Source organism: Hyla sarda, chromosome 4 (genome assembly GCF_029499605.1).
Source record: "Hyla sarda isolate aHylSar1 chromosome 4, aHylSar1.hap1, whole genome shotgun sequence".
In the NCBI taxonomy this organism is placed as follows: Eukaryota; Metazoa; Chordata; class Amphibia; order Anura; family Hylidae; genus Hyla; species Hyla sarda.
Window position 1 is genome coordinate 214,952,354 of NC_079192.1, and position 13,320 is coordinate 214,965,673.

At 39.4% G+C, this 13,320-nt stretch overlaps 1 protein-coding gene across 11 annotated transcripts in view; it reads left to right on the forward strand.

Annotated features, from left to right (window-relative positions):
• The window catches only part of GSAP (gamma-secretase activating protein), a 176,192-nt gene that overhangs the window by 86,796 nt on the left and 76,076 nt on the right, over positions 1 to 13,320 (forward strand). The window lies entirely within an intron of this gene.

Here is a 13,320-nt window from a genome sequence, read left to right on the forward strand (position 1 = left end):
GAGATCAATCTGCAACTAATGCAACAGCTGTAGGCACCCTGATTGAAAAACCACAGGTCTTTTGTTTCAATGGGTGGGGTGGCTGATGTGTGGGAGGGAGGAAAATGGAATTGTGGGATTTGTAGTAAAAAAAGAAAAGTCAAACAGGAAATGCCAGTTGACAAAAAGCTAGCCACAGTATTATGGTAATCTCACAACATAGCCATTTAGTCCCAAGACAAGTGCAGATCCTTCCTAAGCATGTGTATTACTGTCTGCCAGGTACATACTAAAATCACCTTATGGTGGATAACCCCTTTAACCCCTCCCCTAAATAGTGACATCACATCCATTAATTAGTGCAAATCTGCATCTCTACATTTTAAGAATGGATAATGTTAGATCTTTTTGGATATTTATTGGAGAGAGTAACAGAGAATGAGGAGCATTTAATAGAGGTGAGGTGTTAAAAGCAGGTCAACCAGACAAGCAATAATCGCTGAATCTTCCATTGGTCTGAAATAGCTTAGAAAGATTTGTGTGGGGGATTTGTTTGACACCTTTTTTCCTATATGAAATAATAAATATCATCAAGAGATTTATAAAGTAGGGAGATCTGAAAAATTGATTAGATGTGGAATAAGCAAGGTGCAGGATGTTTTTTTGGGAGAAAAAAATCAAATCATGGCCTGTACTGGAGAAATTTAAATCTCTGCATTTAATCCTTTAGTAATGTAAAGTTTAACAGCTGTATTTTTACATTGAAAAAAAATTATACAAATAAATGACTATTAAATTCTACTAAACTAAAACACAAGCACTTGTTAGAGATGTACATGACTTATGCTGACTCTTCTCTTTTTGACAGGGTCTTTATTATGTGCTGAATTTATTAAAGAGTACCTGTCATGATCTTGTTAAATTTTATAATCCTCCCAGTTCACTGCCCCATCATGATAAACCACCCCCTGCCTTTATATATTTTTTATTTTCTGTATTTCAACTATGATATTGCTTTGTATTTTCTGCTCCGACTCAGTCAGATTCACAGACTTGGAACGGACATCCCCCAGCAGGTGTGACATAATCTGAAGCCATACAGGAACTTCCTCCCTCACTCTGCTACACACAGCCCAGAGCAGTTCAGTGTGTGAGATTATCTATGATTGGCTAAGGACTTTGAAGCTCTCTGCTTTTAAGGAAAATGGATATTCCAAATGTTATATTGATTCACATATACAATATGTCTCCTTCATGTTTGCATATAACGTTGACAGGTTTTTACTTTTGGAAGACACCAGAGGGCTTCAAAGTATAGCAGCAATTTTTCACAAAATTTTCAAAATCGGAATTTTTCAGGGACCACTTCAGTTTTTAAGTGGATTTGAAGGGCTTTCTTATCAAAAATACCCCATAAATTACCCCATTATAAAAACTGCACCCCTCAAAGTATTCAAAATGATATTCAGAAAGTTTAACCGTATAGGTGTTTCACAGGAATAGCAGCAAAGTGAAAGAGAAAATTCAAAATCTTCATTTTTTTTTTTTACACTTGCATGTTCTTGTAGACCCAGTTTTTTGAACTTTTACAAGGGGTAATAGATGAAAAATCCCTCCAAAATTTGTAACCCAATTTCTCTCGAATAAGGAAATACCTCATATGTGTATGTCAAGTGTTCGGCGGGTGCACTAGAGGGCTCAAAAGGGAAGGAGCGACAATGGGATTTTGGAGAGGGAATTTTGCTGAAATGGTTTTTGGGGAGCATGTCACATTTAGGAAGCCCCTATGGTGCCAGAACAGCAGAAAAACCCCACATGGCATACCATTTTGGAAACTACACCCCTCAAGGCACTTAACAAGGGGTCCAGTGAGCCTTAACACCCCACAGGTGTTTGACGACTTTTCGTTAGTCGGATGTGTAAATGAAAAAACAATTTTTGCAGTTTTTGCAGTGCAGTTTTTTCCCCCAAATTTATCATTTTTACAAAGGGTAATGGGAGGAAATGCCCCCCAAAATTTGTAACCCCATCTCTTCTGAGTATATAAATACCCCATGTTAGGACGTAAAATGCTCTGCGAGCGAACTACAATGCTCAGAAGAGAAGGAGTCACATTTAGCTTTTGGAAAGCAAATTTTGCTGAAATGGTATTTGGGGGGCATGTCGCATTTAGGAAGCACCTAGGGTGCCAGAACAGCAAAAAAAAAACACATGGCATACTATTTTGGAAACTACACCCCTCAAGGAACGTAACAAGGGGTACGGTGAGCCTTAACACCTCACAGGTATTTCACGACTTTTTGTGAAAGTTGGATGTGTAAATGAAAAAAAATATTTTTTCACAAAAATGCTGTGTTTTCCCCAAATTTTACATTTTTACAAGGGGTAATAGGAGAAAATGACCACCAAAATTTGTAACCCCATTTCTTCTGAGTATGGAAATACCCCATGTGTGGACGTCAAGGGCTCTGCTGGCGCACTACAATACTCAGAAGAGAAGGAGCGCCATTGAACTTTTTGAAAGAGAATTTGTTTGGAATGGAAGTTGGGGGGCCATGTGCGTTTACAAAGCCCCCTGTGGTGCCAGAACAGTCGACCCCCCCCCCCCACATGTGACCCCATTTTGGAAACTACACCCCTCACAGAATTTAATAAGTGGTGCAGTGAGTATTTACACCCCACTGGCATTTGACAGATCTTTGGAACAGTGGGCTGTGCAAATGAAAAATTAAATTTTTAATTTTCACGGATCACTGTTCCAAAAATCTGTCAGACACCTGTGAGGCGTAAATGCTCACTGTACCCCTTATTACATTACGTGAGGGGTGTATTTTCCAAAATGGGGTCACATGTGGGGGGGGGTCCATTGTTCTGGCGCTATGGGGGCTTTGTAAACACACGTGGCCTTCAATTCCGTACAAATTTTCTCTTCAAAATCCCAATGGTGCTCCTTCTCTTCTGAGCATTGTAGTGCACCCGCAGAGCACTTTACATCCACATATGGGGTATGTTCTTACTCAGAAGAAATGGGGTTACAAATTTTGGGGGGCTTTTTTCCTATTTTCCCTTGTGAAAATGAAAAATTTAGGGTAACACCAGCATTTTAGCAAATTTTTTTTTTCTCATTTTCCCATCCAACTATTTTGTCAAACACCTGTGGGGTGTTAAGGCGCACTATACCCCTTGTTACGTTCCGTGAGGGGTGTAGTTTCCAAAATGGGGTCACATGTGGGTATTTATTTTTTTGTGTTTATGGCAGAACCGCTGTAAAATCAGCCACCCCTGTGCAAATCACCAATTTAGGCCTCAAATGTACATAGTGCGCTCTCACTCCTGAGCCTTGTTGTGCGTCCGCACAACATTTTGCGCCCACATATGGGGTATTTCCGTACTCAGGAGAAATTGCGTTACAAATTTTGGGGGTCTTTTTTTGCTTTTACCGCTTGTGAAAATAAAAAGTATGGGGCAACACCAGCATGTTAGTGTATTATTTTTTTTTTTTTTTAAACTAACAGGCTGGTGTAGACCCCAACTTTTCCTTTTCATAAGGGGTAAAAGGGAAAAAAAGCCCCCCAAATTTGTAGTGCAATTTCTCCCGAGTACGGAAATACCCCATATGTGACCCTAAACTGTTTCCTTAAAATAAGACAGGGCTCTGAAGTGAGAGAGCGCCATGCGCATTTGAGGACTTCATAGGGATTGCATAGGGGTATTCTACACCAGTGATTCCCAAACAGGGTGCCTCCAGCTGTTGCTAAACTCCCAGCATGCCTGGACAGTCAGTGGCTGTCTAGAAATGGTGATTTGCAACAGCTGGAGGCTCCATTTTGGAAACACTGCTGTACGATACGTTTTTCATTTTTATTGGGGGGGGGGGCAGTGTATGGGGGTGTATATGTAGTGTTTTACCCTTTATTATGTGTTAGTGTAGTGTTTTTAGGGTACGTTCACACTGGTGGGCGTTTACAGTGAGTTTACCGCTAGGAGTCTGTGCTGCAGCGACAAATTTGCCGCAGCCCAAACTTGAAGCAGAAAACTAACTGTAAACCTGCCTGTGTGAATGTACCTTGTACATTCACATGGGGGGACAAACCTCCAGCTGTTTCAAAATTACAACACCCAGCATGTACTGACTGACCGTGCATGCTGGGAGTTGTACTTTTGCAACAGCTGGAGGCACACTGGTTGGAAAACCTTCAGTTACCTAACTCAGTATTTTCCAACCAGTGTGCCTCCAGCTTTTGAAAAACTACAACTCCCAGCATGTACTGATCGTCGAAGGGCATGCTGGGGGATGTAGTTATGCAACAGCTGGAGGTACACAACTACAACTCCCAGCATGCCGAGACAGCTTTTTGCTGTTTCGGTATGCTGGGATTTGCAGTTTTGCAACATCTGGAGAGCTATAGTTTAGAGACCACTGTACAGTGATCTCCGAACTGTGGACCTCCAGATGTTGCAAAACTACAAATCCCAGCATGCTCAGACAGCAAAATGCTATGTGGGCATGCTGGGAGTTGTAGTTTTGCAAGATCTGGAGAGCGACAGTATAGAGATCATTGTGCAGTGGTCTCAAACTGTAGCTCTCCAGCTGTTGCAAAACTACAAATCCCAGCATGCCTAAATAGCTCTCTGCGCATTCTGGGAGTTGTAGTTTTGCAACATCTGGAGGGCTACAGTTTAGAGACCACTCTATAGTGGTCTCAGACTGTAGCCCTCCAGATGTTGCTAAGCAACTCACCGGCTTCCGTAGGATCCAGGGAGCTGCGTCACCGTCCTCTTCTTCCGTAGATCGTCGCCCGCTGCCATCGCCGATGGGTGAGTGGACTTCGGCGCCGGTCCTGTGTCGTTTCCCCGTTCTGCCCCGCCTATTGTGGGTGGGCAGAACGGGGAAACCGAAAGTAAAGCCCCCTGCCCCTGATCTGCCATTGGTCATCGCGTCTTGATGACCAATAGCAGGGATAGGAGGGGTGGCACCCCTGCCACCTCACTCCTATCGCTTCAGGGGGATCGTGGTGTGTCTTGGACACCCGCGATCCCCCTTCTATTCCGGGTCATCGGGTCACCATAGACCCGAATCGGCGCAAATCGCAAGGCTTTTTTTTTTTTTTTTTTTAATCAACTGGTGCCAGAAAGTTAAACAGATTTGTAAATTACTTCTATTAAAAAATACAAATCTTAATCCTTCCAGTACTTATCAGCTGCTGTATGATCCACAGGAAGTTCTTTTCTTTTTGAATTTCCTTTCTGCCTGACCAGTGCTCTCTGCTGACACCTCTGTCCATGTTAGGAACTCCACAGAGTAGGAGCAAATCCCCATAGAAAACCTCTCCCACTCCTGACCGTTCCTAAAATGGACAGAGGTTTCAGCAGGTTTCAGAGAGCACTGTGGTCAGACAGAAAGGAAGTACTTGAACGATTAAGATTTTTTTTTATTTTTATAAAATTTACAAATCTGTTTAAACTTTCTGGCACCAGTTGATATAAAAAAAGAAAAAAATTCTAGTGGAGTATCCCTTTAATAGGTGGTCGCAGTAAACACAAATCTAAACACAATCTAGTGGCTTGCCATTGAGAGAACCTTTCCAACCAGTGGATGCTTCAGACTATAAATCAAAATCTTTAATTTTGTAGTTGACATTTACACATGTACAGGAATGCGTACAAAAAGATGTATTATCGACAAGAATGTGTGAAATAAAGTAAAAATACCAAATAAAAAATAATCTTGGTGAAACACGTAATAGTATATCGATTGTGAATGCATTATCTGACCTCGCAATGAAACTGACTTTCTTTCTTTATGTCTCTTGTGTTTAATAACAGCTCATAGAGCTTTATACTTGCACACTAAAAGCAATCACCATTAATGCATGGAAGTATACATTCTTGACTGTTACACAGTAGTTACATTGAAAGAAGTACAATCAGGTCATTTATCTTTTAAACATTAATGGTCTATTCACACGTACAGTATTCTGTGCAGATTTGATGCGCAGGATTTTCTGCTGCAGATTTCAATGTAAACTAAATGACTGAGCACAGCTTCTAGTCCGCAGTTACAAATCCTGCGCATCAAATCCCAACATATTTTTTAGCATTCAAGATGTTTGGGTTATCTTTTCAGTCTTTTATACATGACATTTTATGAGTCCTTAAGGTGAAAAAGGGCTAAGTCCTTAAGAGGTTAATATACCATAAAAGATTTTATAAAAAGCAATAAAAAAGTCCCATCAAAACAAAAATGGTACCGATAAAAAACTACGTGCACGAAAATTAATAAGTTTAAAATTGTCATCTTCTGACCCCTATAACTTTTATTTTTCCACGAACAGGGCCGTTGTGCCTTAATCTGAAGTTTTTATCGGTTCTATTTTTTGTTTTGATCAGACTTTTTGATCACTTTTTATTCATTTGTTTATGGTATAAAAAGTGACAAAAAAGCTATTTTGGACTTTGGAATATTTTTGCGCGTACACTATTGATCGTGCAGTTTAATTAACAATATATTTGTATGGTTCAAACATTTACCCACGCAGCGATACCACATAGGTTTGTTCTTATTCTTTATTTACACACTTATTTATTTATCTATTTATTTTTTATGGGAAAAGGGGGGCGATTCAGATTTTTATTAGGGAAGGGGTTAAATGACATTTATTAACACTTTATTTTTTCACTTTTTTTATATGTAGTGTTCTAGCCCCCTCCTAGGGGCTGTAACATTGCATATACTGATTGCAGGCACTGTTCAATGCATTGCCATAGGAATGCATTGATCAGTGTTTTCTGCGCTTGATTGGTCAAGCCTGGACAGCCGCAGAAGGTAAGTCACCTTCCGCTGTCCTCTCAGCTCCCCGCTGAGCTAAACTGCAATGTATTCTCCCGTTTTAGATGCCGCGGTTAACTTAAGGGTTAATACTAGACATCAGCTCGATCGGCGATGTCCAGTATTAGCCGGGGTCCTAGTTGCTGATAGCAACCAGGACACCGCAGATACGAAGCGTGCTCAGCTTCTGAACACGCTTCCCAGATCAGGAGCCGGCCACAGGACTTAAATATACTTCCGTGGTCGTTAAAGGGGAACTCAAGTGGAAAAAAATTACTTTTTCAAATCAACTTGTGCAAGAAAGTTAAACAAATTTGTAAATCACTTCTATTTAAAAATCGTAACCCTTTTAGTACTTATCAGCTGCTGTATACTACAGAGAAATTTGTGAAGTTCTTTCCATCCTGACAACAGTGTTCTCTACTGACACCTCTGTCCGTGTCAGGAACTGTCCAGAGCAAGATAGGTTTTCTATGGGGATATGATTCTAATCTGGACAGTTCCTGACACGGACAGAGGTGTCAGCAGAGAGCACTGTTGTCAGACAGAAAATAAATTCACAAATGTCTGTTTTATACAGCAGCTGAAGTACTGGAAGGATCCTTTTAATTTTAATTTTAATTTATTTATTTTTAATAGAAGTAATTTACAAATCTGTTTAACTTTCAGGCACCAGTTGATTTGAAAACATTTGTTTTCTACTTGCTTCCACTGGAGTTCCCCTTTAAGGGGCTTAAGGTCCTTTAACCTTTCCTGGAAAGTTTTTTTATCCAGCAATCCATGTACTAGTTTAGTAGCTCTTCTCTGAACTCTCCCTCTCTAGAGTATCTCTATCCTTCTGGAGAAATACGGTCTCCAGTAAGTGAGGCCTCACCAGTGTTCTGTACAGCAACGTGAGCACTTCTCTCTTTCTACTGTTTATACCTCTCCCTGTACATCCAAGCATACGCCCGACAGTCCTTGTTCAGCCAAACCGGATAAGCTTCACCCTTTCACGGGCATCCTGGAGCTGACCTTCCTTCCTTCTTCTCACGTAGGGGTAGATAGGTGAGTAGTTGCTGGACACGTCCAACGTTTCAGAGGACACTCCCCCTTTCTCAAGTGACCCTATTGTGCACCCACCACCATTTACATAGTATTTCACATCTCGCGCAAACTCAGTTGTGTAACAAGAGATTTCATATTAAAATAGAAGCATAGGACGCTTCATAAAAAAATCAAACATTCTATGATAATTCACAGCAGCAATACTAAGATGTTATATCACCAGAATAACAACCAGAGGACAGTTTACAAGAGCCAGGAGAATCTGTAGTAAGGGGGATGATTATGTTAAAAATAAAGAAATGCTAATCCAGAAATTTGTTGAACGAGCGTACGAAGAAGAGATTGTCAGGAAAGTGAGTAATGAGGTACAAAAAATCCCAGGAGAAAAATTGAGACAAAAAAAGAATAGAATTAACAATAAAAGAGAAGAAAATCTTTCCTTTTTATATCCACTTATGATTGTCATGCTGAGTTAATTAAGAGAACTTTGAATAAACACTGGGGGATATTTATGGACATTTATCAACGGGTTTAGTCAGGTTTTCTTTACTATAATTGTCGCAAAATTGTCGCAACTGCGACTACACGATTTTTCGTGCGACATTTTGACTGGAAAGCGAGAAAAGCAAGTTTTCCTAAAATTTACTATGTAGTAATAATTTTAAAATGGACTACGGGTAGTCAGGTATTTATTAACTGCGACAGTCGCAACTGCGCTAAAAAAAGTCGCAACAGCGTTAAAAATTGACTAAATTTACTCCAGCTCAAACATGGAGCAGAAAAAGCTACTACCAAAGTAAAAAAGGAAAAATTGCTTACGTGAAAGAAAATTATCAACAGGCTGAAAGCAGTTGATAAATACGTCGCACATAAGCAAAAAAAAAGTAAGGAAAAAATTACTAAAAAAAAGAATACATAAGCAAACATTGATAAATGTCCCTCATTGTGAGCTGACCCCAAATATGGTAAGATCTTTGGGAGACCACCTAGATTCACTTGTTAAAAAAAAAAAAAAAAAAAAAAAAAATCAGCTATTTTTTTTATGTTCGAGCTGATATGAAAAATAAGAAAAAATCTAAACCATTGTTTTTGAACACTGAAAAGAAAGGTACCGTTCCAGGTTTAGAGTGTCAGAATTGCAATAGTATTATCAAAACAGATTGCATTTATCATCCACTGAGGGGTACTAAAATTCCCCTCAGGGGTTTGTACAATTGCAATTCGAAACATGTTGTCTACATGCTCAAATGCTCGTGTGGCCGTGTGTCTGTAGGCCAAACAATGAGAAATGTGAAGTGCCGGATTAGCCAACATCGTTGCGCAATCCGGAATATGAAAACTTTTGATGATACTGTTGCAATTCTGACACCCCAAACATGGAACGGTCCCTTTCTTTTCAGTATTCAAAACAATTGTTTGGATTTTTTTCTTATCTTTCATATCAGCTCGAACCAAAGAAAGCTAGTGATTTTCCCTTTTTTTTTTTTTTTTTTTTATAAATGAATCTAGGTGGTCTCCCAAAGATCTTACCATATTTGGGGTCAGCTCGCAATATCCCCCAGTATTTATTCAAAGTTCTCTTAATTAACTCAACATGACAATCATAAGTGGATATAAAGGAAAGATTTTCTTCTGTTTTTTATAGTTCATTCTATTTTTATTTTATTTTTTTGTCTCAATTTTTCTCTTGGGATTTTTTGTACCTCATCACCCACTTTCCTGACCATCTCTTCTTCGTACGCTCGTTCAACGAATTTCTGGATTAGCATTTCTTTATTTTTAACATAATCATCCTCCTTACTACAGATTCTCCTGGCTCTTATAAACTGTCCTCTGGTTGTTATTCTTGTGATATAACATCTTAGTATTGCTGCTGCGAATTATCATAGAATGTTTGATTTTATTATGAAGCGTCCTATGCTTCTATTTTAATATGAAATCTCTTGTTAAAGAACGGAGTTCGCGCTGGATGTGAAATACTATGTAAATGGTGGTGGGTGCACGATAGGGTCACTGGAGAAAGGGGGCGTGTCGTCCGAAATGTCGGAAGTGTCTGGCAACTACTCACCTGTCTACTCCTTCGTGAGAGGAAGGAAGATCAGCTCCAGGATGCCCGTGAAAGGGGTGAAGCTCATCTGGTTTGGCTGAACAAGGACTGTCGGGTGTATTTAGTGAGGACTTTGGGTGAAAAGCTTTTGTATCTATTTAAGAATTTTGAAATTGATCATCTGCTGATCGATATTTGTACTATGAAAATTGAATACTAAAGAAAAAACATTAAGAAAATTAATTTGACTGTCAAGTGTGATTTATATCTATTGCTGGTTACAACCCTCTGTCTGTCACTCAGCTACTGCCTAATCCACTCAACAATATGGGAGTCCAAGCTCAATGACTGTACTTTATTGATAAGTCTTCTATGTGGGACAGTGTCAAAAGCCTTACTAAAATCTAGATATGCGATGCCTACTGACCCTCCGCCATCTATTATTTTAGTCACCCAATCAAAAAAAATCAATAAGATTTGTTTGAAAAGTCAATAGGATTTGTTTGACTTGATCTCCCTGAAGTAAACCCATGTTGTTTTTAATCTTACAATCCATGGGATTGGGGTTTCCATTAATTTCCCCACTATTGATGTCGGACCTACTGGCCTATAGTTGCTTGATTCCTCCCTACTACCTTTCTTGCCAATGGGCACGACATTTGCTAATTTCCAATCTTCCGGGACGACTCCTGTTACAAGTGATAGGTTAAATAAATATGTTAATGATTTTGCTAGTTCACCACTAAGCTCTTTTTTAATAATTTTGGGTGTATCCCATCAGGCCCCTGTGACTCATTTGTCTTAACCTTAGACAGCAAACGTAGAACCTCTTCCTCTGTTTGTTTTTTTTGGCAGTTTTTGGAAAACTGCCACTGTAGTTTTTGAGCCCAAGTCAGAAGTGGATCCATAAGGGAGGAGAAGTGGAAGTCCTTCCTTTATATGTCCTATTCCTTTTTAATACATTTCTGGCTTTGGCTCAAAAACTGCAGTGGCAGTATTCCAAAAACTGCCAGAAAAAAAAAGTGAAAACTTAGCCTAAGGACGCATGCATCAAACGATTCATCAAACTTATTGAGGTCCTTTTCCTTCTTTTTCTTCTGTAAAAACTGAACAGAAGTTCTCATTAAGGCAGTCCGCTAGTCCTTTATTCTCTTCTACATACCCTCCTTCCTTCCTTTGTTTTTAATTTAGCTATTCCTTGTTTTAATTTCCTTTTTTCATTTATATATCTGAAGAATGTATTATCCCCTTTTTTCACAGTCTGAGCTAGTTTTTCTTCTGCCTGTGCTTTAGAAGTTCTTCTAACTTGCTTTACCTCTTTCTGCCCAATCTTGAAGATTTCCCTATCTTCATCGCTCTTTTTTTTTTTTTTTTTTTATTATATAATTACTAAATGCTAGCTTTTTGTGATTTTGGCCACTTCTGCGGAGTACCACATTGGTCGCTTCCTTTTTCTGCTTTTACTGACAAGTCTAATGCAATTATCTGTTACCTTCAATAATGCATCTTTTAAGTGGTTCCATTTCTGCTGGTCTCAATGTAATCCATTCCAGTCTGATAGGGACTCATTTAGGACTAATCTCATTTTAGAAAAGTCTTTTTTTTCTAAAATCTAAAACTTTGTTTTTGTGTGGTGTGACTCTTTCACTGTTCTTACATTAAACCACACTGACTGGTGATCACTAAATCCCAAGCTTTCGCCTACAGTAACATCATATACCAAATCCTCACTTGTACTCCTGGCAGAACTAGCTATTTTGGTTTTCCAGTTTATATCCGGAAGATTGAAGTCTCCCATAATGATAGCTAAAATGACAATGAAAGGAGAAGTTATTTCTTTAAAGGGGTATTCCAGGATTTTTTTTGACTATGCTACAGGGGCTGTAAAGTTAGTGTAGTTCATAATATAGTGTCTGTACCTGTGTGTGACGGTTTTCTCATAATTCTTCTGTGATTTTTCACTCTTATATTTATTTTTAACAGCATACAAAAATTTTCCCAGCTTGCAATGTGGCCGAGACCTGACTCACTAGTCAACTGATGACAGGAAGCCTGTCTGCTTCAATGGGTGGAGGGATCGCTTGGTGGGAGAGAGAGAATCTGCAACTAATGCAACAGCTGTAGGCACCCTGATTTGAAAACCACACTGATTTGAATGGATGCAGCTCATTTTATGTTTCAATGGGTGGGGTGGCTGATGTGTGGGAGGGAGGAAGAAGGAATTGTGGGATTTGTAGTCAAGAAAAGTCAAACAGGAAATGCCAGTTCACAAAAAGCTAGCCACAGTGTTAAGGTAATGTCACAACATAGCCATTTGGTCCCAAGACAAGCGCAGATCCTTCCTAAGCATGTGTATTACTGTCTGCCAGGAACGTACTAAAATCACCTTTATGGTGGATAACCCCTTTTACTTGGCCAGGTGGTCTATATATCCCCCCTACACAAGTTACTGTCTGATTACCAAACTGCAACATAAGCCAAACTAACTTTATGTTGACCTCACTAACTTGTATTAGGTTAGATTATATTGTGCTTTTCAATGTTCTCAGCATACTATCAATTTAATTGCCAAGCAAGGGTTAACTGTTTTCAACTGTAAGAGCTGGTGAATAACCACAGCCAATCAGGGAAGTCCTCCTTGTTGCTGCCCTACTCCTCTGGGATAGGGATGAAATCCTAACCGTCAGTTGAGTCTGGCTCTGACACAGGAGCTGTTAATGTTTTCTGGTCACTCTTCTCTTACTGAGCGGTTTGTATTTCCATGCCCTGTTTTCATACAGTGAATGAGGATAGGCCCCAAATAACACCATTGCTGATCCAGACAAAACTGAAATATTTTTCATCGGATACCGCTGCCGTGATAGTACCACAAGTCAAATGGTGCTTTAGAGACATAACATTTCTGAGGGGCCCTATAGCTTTTCGATTAAAGAACAAGTTATCCTCTGGGTCACACCTATCCCTGTGAGGGACTAGCGTTTGTACCAAGAAATTTTTGTACCAAGATTTAGTGGCTGTTACTGAGACATGATTTTATGAAAGTTTTGACTGGGACATAACCATATCAGAGTGCTCTTTATACAGAAGAGACAGAGAAGGCAAGAAAGGGGAGGGGTGGCCCTGAATGTGAAAGATAGTATAAAATCCATTTTTATGTCGGAACTACACCAGGACCCAAAACAGAGACAGGCTCCCTGGGAAACTCCAACCACCCAAACAAAGATCAAGTAGCAAAGATGTTACTGCTCTGGGACACTACACTTCCTTTATATTTCCTATTCTTTTCATAGCCATTTCTGGCTTTCGGCTTAAAAAAAAAAATTAATAATTAAAAGAATGAAAAACTCTCACAAAAAGCTTGTGTTTGAACCATCCTAAGGCTGCATTTCAACCTGCTAGTTTGAAAAACAAAAACAAA